This window comes from Cucurbita moschata, unplaced genomic scaffold, assembly GCF_002738365.1.
Source record: "Cucurbita moschata cultivar Rifu unplaced genomic scaffold, Cmos_1.0 Cmo_Scf00139, whole genome shotgun sequence".
Lineage (NCBI taxonomy): Eukaryota > Viridiplantae > Streptophyta > Magnoliopsida > Cucurbitales > Cucurbitaceae > Cucurbita > Cucurbita moschata.
Window position 1 is genome coordinate 75,012 of NW_019268655.1, and position 9,519 is coordinate 84,530.

The window sequence follows — 9,519 nt, forward strand, 5'->3', positions numbered from 1 at the left end:
GCTGCAGGATAGACCTTAGACGTAGACTCGATAGTTGTTAGCATGACAAATTTCGACATAATACTAGGAATGAATTAGTTGGTTGAGAACTATGCTACCATAGATTGTCATAAAAGGGAAGTGGTATTCTCACCACCATCTGGATCTAACTTTAAATTCAAGAGCACCTGCACTGGAATTGCCCCTAAGGTGGTCTCAATGATAAAAGTCATGAAATTGATCCAACAAGGAGGTTGGGCCATATTGGCTAGTGGCGTTGATACCAAAGAGTAAGAGAAGACCTTGAATGTGGTACCAACCGTGAATGAATTCTAGGATGTTTTTCTAATTAACACACAAAATAACCGAAATGACAGTTAAATTAATCTAATTAACACAAAAACTAATCCAAGATTTATTACTACACAAATCAAACAAATAAAATCAACGCATTTAACACATTAGAACTTCAAAAAATCCATTGGAACTTGGAATGAGATAATAGAAAGTTTTCTTCATCTTTGGATCATGAGATTTGACAATAAAACTTAAAAAGTCTCTCTTTTAAGAAAGGCGAGGATAGAGAAGATCATAGAATAGGGCGGGGATGGGGACGGAGAATATAATTGTCGTGATAGGTTTTTTTTCCTTTATTTGTAATATAATATGATTAAAAACAACTCTCTTGTTTGATCCCATACGTTGGAAGGTTGAAAATCTTATAAAAACTTCAATATTTTGATTTAGATCATAGTACTTAAGAAGCCATTGCATAATTTGAATTATGTCCTCAACATAAACTAGATCAAAGTCTTTCATCTTACAAAAGTATAAGAGTGTTCAGATTCTAGATTATGTCACCCGCCAAAGAGGTTGATTAAAGAATGAATTATTATTTGTTTATATTGTTTACTTTTGCATTAGTCATTATCAACGACACGATCACTATAGGTTAGGTTTAGTCCAATTCAAACTCTCATCTAAATATAAAATATTTTTAACTTCGATGCAACCACTTCTTATATATAATAGACCTTATTAATTATTACATGTATGGTATATGTTTAGATAAATAAAGTTAAAAAATTGAGGAGATTTAAATTGTACACTTGGTTGGCCTTGGCCTGACATTCTATTCTATTTTTAAGATTGGGTTGACTTGAGCGGTGATAAAAAATCTAGACCTATGTTTATTGAAAGATTGGATTAGAAGCCTTTGATAACATAGTAGATCTCCACGACACCCAAGAATGACCAAGGTAGCTATCTAAGCTAGGAGTAGCATAAACGCTAACGCTACGTTATATTCAGACCCTCAAAACCCTTTCCACTTCGATTTTAGTACTATTGAGATAGGCATATGTTAGTTAGGGTAGTTTGAGCTTCTGCTTTGTTGAATGGTGAGTGATCTCTTAAATATGGCCACTATGTTGTTAACCCATTCCTTGGAGGGAAGCGAGACCACGTCAGATAGCCCTGTACCTTGCCAGTGCACAAAGATCGCATCCCCCAAACATAGGTGATTCTATGGTCCTAAGGAATGAACCAACCAAGCTCCCTTTGAGCATGTTCAGACTAGAAATTACCGTATTGTCTCATCATAATTTTATGAGGTCGTGCCTCAACCAAGGTCAATAAAACTCACTGCATAAGCAAATTAAGCTACCATGGTCAAAGAACAGAATGATGGTACAAATAAGAAAGAAAATGTAGCATCTAGGTCGTTAGCCGTTGGTATAGTGTCAACATAGCTTCAACTTCCTTTTTCACTCTAGTACGAGTACAATCGAGCCAAACCTAGGCCAACTAGAGTTGTATGAACTATAGTTTATTTGGATTATCTTGCACAATAGGTTCGTTTAGAAAGGGAACATAGGATTATAAGGGATCACTCCCCTAACTTTGGGCGACTAGATTGCCTTGTGGGTAGGGTTCGCCAAATAACCTCTAATGGATGATGAGAGCACGCTGGTACTTACCATGCTATCCTAACTAGAGAGAGTGTTACAATGTGACACCTCAACCAAGAATATCAGTTACATGGTACTTAGGCAGAGCAAGCTAGCTAAGTCTAAGAATAGGAAAGTAGTTCACCCTAGAGATAAAATTTGCCTCCTAAATGATCTGCGATGTCAGAAATTGGTGAACCACCCCCTCTGTATCCATAATGGATCCAAGAGCAGCTAAAGTACCAAAATGCTCAAATAGCACCAGAGAAAAGGCTTAAACTTCCTAAAGCCTAGAGAAAAGTTTGTGAATATTTACTAGGTTAAGGATGCGACGGATATAAGTAGGTTGTTTATTGAGTATATTTTTAAACGGACTACTTTTCCTTTCTTTTTCAAGAATTCACATGTTGTTGGTCAAGGTTGAGAAGCATTTGAGAACTCTACAGTCATAGAATGTGTCATTCTACAGCGTCAATCTATTTTTACATTTTTTAGTCTTTTGTATTTTGATTTATAATTATATCCCAAACTCATTTCCCCTTTGTAATATTTTTAACAACAAAATCTTGCTTTAATTTTGCATATAATATTTGTGTTGTCGACTTTATTTCGATTTAAAGTTTATCAAATTTTCATCTTTTTATTTTATTTTTCATCTTTTTATTTTATTTTACTTTTACGTTGGTTGTGACTTTTTAGTCACAGTTCAAAATTTAAAACCTCAAAATTTTGGTCATGATACATGATACAAATGTTTGCATGATAAATACTTTGGTGACATTATCACGGTTCTATTGAGTACATATCCTTTGTTTGCAAATCATGAAAATATTTAAGGTGAGTAACAACTATACTGTGTTATTGTTACACATATCCTTGAAAATTTTATGACAAGACTTTTAAACAAGTTCTAGTAAAAATAGTTGGATTTTAAAATCTTTACAAAAATGGTAAAATTATTTTGTTGGGATCTATGACACTAATTTTAAATCAAACAACAAAATCTTAGATTAAAAAAAATTCTACACAGTCAAAATGAAAAGCTAAACAAAGTAACATACTTGACTAAAATGAGTGGAAGCGGACGGGAATGAATTGACTCGACCATCATAACTAATGTCATCACTTTTCTAGTAGACACTTGCCTTCACTAAAAAAAAATTTGATTTATAAAAATTACCAAAAAATTGACTTCATTTTCGAGTTGAAAGTAAAAACTTGTTCAATGACGGGTGATACCTAAAATATTGATGCACCCAAATTCTATAGTAAATTTTATGAGGTGGTTCTCAAAATATTAGGGTTGGTTGGGTGGTTTTGTTACGGGCTTTGGCTTCCAAATTCATTCAAACACGACTTCCCGAGTTTGTAGTTGTCTAGGGTTAAAGGGTCTCACACTCCTATCGTTCCTCATGTTGCCATTGAACGCAACATTTTGAAGGTCCCCTATCTAAACCTAACCCAGTCACTATGAAAATACACCCAAGACTTAATTTAAACGCTACTGCTTATCATTCATAGAATAAGTTCACACAATCAATTAGCAAGAGTTTATGAAGAGTTTATCTAGGTTTAACTATGCATGCAGTCACACAAACCCAAGGGGGCAATAACATCCATCAAGCATCCAAAGCGCAAGGACACAAATATCCCGTCTGCCAACATAGCATGATTAAATATAAGTAGTATAACATTTTAGATAAGCATATAGAAATCCAAATTTGCAATTCCATCCCGTAGTAGGTCCAGCACATGTAAATTAACTTCCTAAGTACAAGGTATTTTGGATCTAGCAACTTAGAAGGAAGATTCTCTAGCATGCATGCATCACCAAGCGCACTCTACAAGTATTACTTTCTAATTCCGTGTGGTTACTTACTGTTTTGTCGTGTACTTTTTCGAGCTCAATTTCTAGACGTAGAGGTGTCAAAAAAAATTATTTATTCCTTCTGTAGGCACCTAATTTATAGTAAAATACGATTAGCACTGAAACCGGGACAAAAAACTAACAGTCGAGAATCAAACACCAAAAATTAGGGTTTCCCACACACCCCCATGCGCACCCTTCACGTACATGGTGCACGTAAGTAGAGATGCCCCTAGAGCACTGGTAGACATAAACTTACCCTTTGATTTTTGTGGGTGTGACACGTGGCGTGTAGGGGTTGGTAGTAGATGTCGAGTTGGATAGCGAGTCATCAGGTCACTTCAAGAGCATGCAGGTTAGTTTTGGGATGATAGTTTAGGTAGCAAGCGAGTGACGTGTGTCAGCATTTGGCATTGAGCGCATTTCTTCATTGCATGGCGGACACGTGTCCTTATTAAAAGAGTTCAAATTTTTGGAAAAATCTAGTTACTTACAAAGTAAGCGCTTCTCGATTTCGATTTTTAATATGATTTTTCGTCAAGTTGCAACACGAAATTTGCAAGAATCCGCACCTATGTTAATTTAGTTGAGTATTAAGAACCAAATAAATAAATAAAACATTAGATCTAGGGTGGAATCACAAAACAAAAGAACCATAGACTTAACTCGTGTTCTAGCTCGTTTTTCGATACAATCGAACGATCAAACAAGCCAGACCGCAACTCCGTGGTTCTCTGAGTAATTTCGGAGAGAAATATTTGGGCAATCGGTGCTCCAAGTGCGGGATTGAACATTTTCCTCTCTTCTAATTCTTCTGTTCTTTCTCCTTCCCCCCCCCTTCTTTTCATTTCATTGCATTGCACGTATGTTCAATCCCCCCTCAAAGTGGTTGTGGGGGCAACTGTACCTTTTTTTTTAGTTGACTTTGACTCGAATTTTCAATTTGATTAACATTTTTTTCTAAGCTCCTTCACGTGTCCTGAACATTTTTCCCTTCTACCCCAGTTTGAAAATCACACTCTAAGACCTCCAAAAAAGAAGAAGAAACAAATTACGACTAGGGCGAAGGTATTAGTTGTAATATCAAATCATACTACAAGACCTTACATTCTCTCCCCCATGAACATAGTTTGAATCATCTTCTTCTCATGGGTAGATGTGTTGGTCGATTTTGTTTGATTCTTCTTTCAATTTCTTAAAATGGTTTTCATTTTGTAACAAAATTTTAAATTTCAAGTAAAAATCGTAAAACAATAGCAAAAACAGGTTTTCTAAGTTTATTTATGTGATTGTCCAAACTTAAAATTTTGAAAATATGTGTAGATAGTCGGTAATCAAATAGAAACGAATGGCCATATCCATCGGTACCCCATTAACATTTTGACTCTGGCCAGTGTGGCATAGTTGATAGTCTAGTAACGAATGTGCTTGTACTTGGAGTCGCTGAAAGTGGCGCTGGCAAAGTCGACGAGGCTAGACTTGAAACAGATCAATAACTGGTTCATCAACCAAAGAAAGCACCCTTGAAAACCATCAGAATATGCAGTTCGTGGTGATGGATGTTGCTCATCCACACTACAATTTGAACAATGTCATCTGCAATCCCTTCTCTATGGACTGTTCGTCCACTCTTTTCTTATGAGATGTCATTTTAACGTTGGGTTGTTTATGTTCATTTCACTTTTGTTTTAAACCTTTTCCTTTTACACATTGAACTTAAACCCTTAAGTTCTTTTTTCTTAATTCTTAGTTTAGGCTCTTTGTATTGTATGTATGGATGCTTACTCTTATCTTTTAACATTGTTTAAAGTCCAAATGATAGGAATGTCAAACTCGATTAAAAGATTAGAACTTAACTTAGTAAAAGAAGTTATTAACCTAGCAATTTTAAGATAATTATTTAGTAGTCACCGGAATAAGTTCATTAAATTGTTAGTCTTTTGATTAGTAGAATTGATAGTATGGGCTGACTTATTGAGAAAGTTTATGAAATTTGTTAGTGTTTTCATGTAAATACTCATACTCATGAAATGTAGGTTCTTTTTCACGTCAACAAATAGAATTGAAAAGCTAAGTGATTAAGGGTTCTTTGTTTCAAGAAATCTCTATTCTCAAGTAGTCCATTTTGCTTATTTTATTTGTTTCAACATATTTCGATCGTGAGTCATATCCAAATGACCTAGAGCAACAATAAATGCTAGTACATAAATCCCAACTATTTTGATTAAGCTATAAAAGGTGAGGATATGACAATGAGATTGTTGGGTATGAACTAAGTAAATTGTTTAGGTTGATATGTATCCTTTGCATACAGTACTTGAAATTTTGCTGCAATGACCTTTTTTGGATTTTAACATTTAGAACATCCAACCCGAACTTAATTTTGTCACTTCTAATCCTCTTCCTCTAAATAATTATTTTATTAATATATTATTTAAAATTAGGATGAATCTCCCATAATATTAATGGAAAGAGAAGAGTTGAGAGACCATAGGCAACAACCCTAAATTTTAATTATTTAATCTATAAGGTCATTACTCTGCTCCTAACCTTACCTTTAATGTGGAATTGCTTTAATGGACACTTTATGATTTTGATATTAATTCATACATCCTTTATTTCTTCGTGGGTAAACAAATACAAGGAAAATAAATGAAAAACAATGTTGAATTAAATACTCATAGGCATATTGTTTCCATATGCATATCCTAGTCATATCGTATTTTTAATCTTGTCATAACCTTATTGTCCTTGTACATCTCATAGTCGTATCATTTCATGGACATACCTTAGCATATTGTTTTCCAAACGTACCCTAACCATATAGTTTTATCAATTTATCATAATCATATCATTTTCTATACATAACCCATACCTATCATTTTTTAAATCTTTCATAACCATATCATTTTCTATACATAACCTAATCGTATCGTTATATTAATAATATCTTAGTCATGTCATTACATTACGTTCATCGCATCATTCTCGTATCCTACTCAAACATATCATAACGTAAGAGTTATCATACCATTCACATATTATAATATATACATATCATATCATAGTCATATCGGTTCATAAACAATTCATACATATCATATATATGACATGTGCATAACCACGGGGCACGTGTCAACATCAAATATAACGATGTTGATAATAACATCATTTATTTAGTTGACTTTAGCCGACATTCTATTCTATTTTTAAGATTTGCTTGAATTGCGATGGGACAGAATGGACGGAATTGATTCAAAGTTGTAATGGTAAGAGAAAGATTTCCATTTTTTTTTAATGATGGGAGATCCTGGTGGTGTTAGGACAATGGGCGTGTGAGGAGGAGAGATGGGATTAGTTGATTTTTTTAATTATTTTTTTCACGGGTTTTACACCATCGGCATGAAGGGACTATTTTACGTGGAAACACTTTTTAACATAATTAATAAAATAATGTCATGGACTTATACGTTTGCATTAAGAGTGTTAAAACAAAAACAACCAAAAAATCTTCAATGTGAAATATAAAAAAAAAAATGTCGTCGACTTATACTTTGTGCAATCAACATCCGAACGATTTTCGCATCCACGTCTCGTCTTTCCTTGACTCCTACAACCAGCTCGACCCCATCGCCATCATTGTGATCATCGTCATTTACACCTTGGCTGTAGCCAGCACCAAAGGTCCTCCCGCTTAAACTACATTGCTTCCATTTTCCACGTTGCCATCATCCTCTTCATTGTCATTGCCGGCCTCACCAAGGCCAACCCAAAAAACTTCACTCCCTTTTCCCCCTATGGCCCTCGTGGCATCTTCGTAGCCTCTTCCATTTTGTTCTTTGTATACGTTGGATTCGACGTCGTTTCGACAATGGCTAAGGAAACTAAGAACCCTGCTAAAGATATACCTATTGGTCTTGTTGGGTCAATGGTGATCACCACATTAGCCTATTGCATTCTTGCAGATACTTTGTGCTTGATGCAGCCGTACCAACAAATTGATGAGGACGCGCCATTTTCAGTGGCTTTTGAGGCTGTTGGATGGGGTTGGGCTAAGTACATTGTGGCTGCTGGTGCTATTAAAGGCATGACCACCGTGTTGTTGGTTAATTCTGTTGGACAAGCACGCTATCTCACGCACATTGCTAGAACCCACATGATCTCACCATGGTTCGCCAAAGTGTATGAAAGGACTGAAACTCCAGTGAATGCAACAGCCACAATGCTCGCTACAACAGCAATAATCGCCTTCTTTACAAGCTTGGGAATCCTCTCAAACCTCCTCTCTATCTCCACCCTCTTCATCATCATGCTCGTAGCCATTGGCCTGATTGTTCGACGCTACTACGTCAGCGGTGAAACAACATCATCCGACCGAAACAAGCTCATAATTTGCCTGGTTCTACTCCTGGGATCTTCAATAGCAACCACCGTATACTAGGGCTCAAGCAACGGCTGGATCGGCTAGGTGGTATCCAATTCCATATGGTTTTTCTCAACTCTAGCCCTATGGCTCGGTGTCCCACAGGCCAAAAAGCCTCGCGTGTGGGGCGTGCTGCTCGTCCCGTGGCTGCCTTCACTATCGATTGCCATCAACCTTTTCCTTCTTGGCTCCATCCACAAAGCTTCATTTGAAAGGTTTGGAATCTGGACTGAGATTTTGTTGATTTACTTTATCTTTATTGGATTACATGTTTCTTATCACTCCGTCATGGAATCCAAGACTACAGCAGGAGAAGTTAATAGCAGTTTGTGAATGGATCTTTTGAATTTATAATGATTGGCTTAGTGATTTGATCCGGGGATTTGTGGTTTATGTTTGTTATTGTGTTAGCTACCATTCATGTGGGCAAGGATGGCCGGTTTGTTTGTATATGTTTGAGCTTTCTCTCTAATTTGTTTGTACATGTAAAAATTATAGCTAAACAAACGGTATAATGTATTTTTTATAATGTATTTTTTTTTTTAAGATCTTGATGACGTTGTTACAAATTTGAAACTTTTTATATTATTTTTGTGTAATTATAATAGATGCTATAAAAAAAATACTAAAAACGGTGAAAATAAAGTATTAATTCTATTGATCAAGATAAATGGTTCACCTTATATAATTATCAACAACATTAATTAATTAGAAAAAATACAAAAATTTATAAGTGTTCAAGATTGTAGTATCATGTAGTTGAAGCATATTTTATTTTTTAATTTTTGTGTACGTTACTCTTTCATTCACGTACATTGTAATGTTCGAGCTGGGTAGGTATGTAAGTTTCCCTAATTTTTGTGTACGTTACCATTTCATTCACCTACACTCTCCATTTTTGTGTTCGAGCCAGCTTCTTTCGTCTAGCATTTTCCTCCTTTCTATTATAGCGGAGTGATTGTTAATGTGTTCTTTAATTTCACCTCCTCGGTAGGGTATTTCTTTCCTACTTCTCAATTTTATTGCCTTGACATTGTTTCTTGTCCTTTCTTTTTGCCATTTTGATGTTTGCTTGCAGCTTTCCAAGATGTTTATTTCGTAACTCAGTTGCATAAATATGTCATATTATAACATTTCCATATTTCCAGACATAACAATTTTCATCGTATACATATCATACCATAACATATCGTATCCCAATATTTCATAACATAAACATATCAATTTATCACATATATCGTACTGTAACATATATCATATTGTTTTCATATCGTATCACAACATCTCATACTCATATCGTT

At 35.2% G+C, this 9,519-nt stretch overlaps 1 pseudogene; it reads left to right on the plus strand.

Moving 5' to 3' along the window:
- Positions 1-7,331: 7,331 nt before the first annotated feature.
- On the plus strand, positions 7,332-8,551 carry LOC111440154 (annotated as a pseudogene).
- Positions 8,552-9,519: the final 968 nt, after the last annotated feature.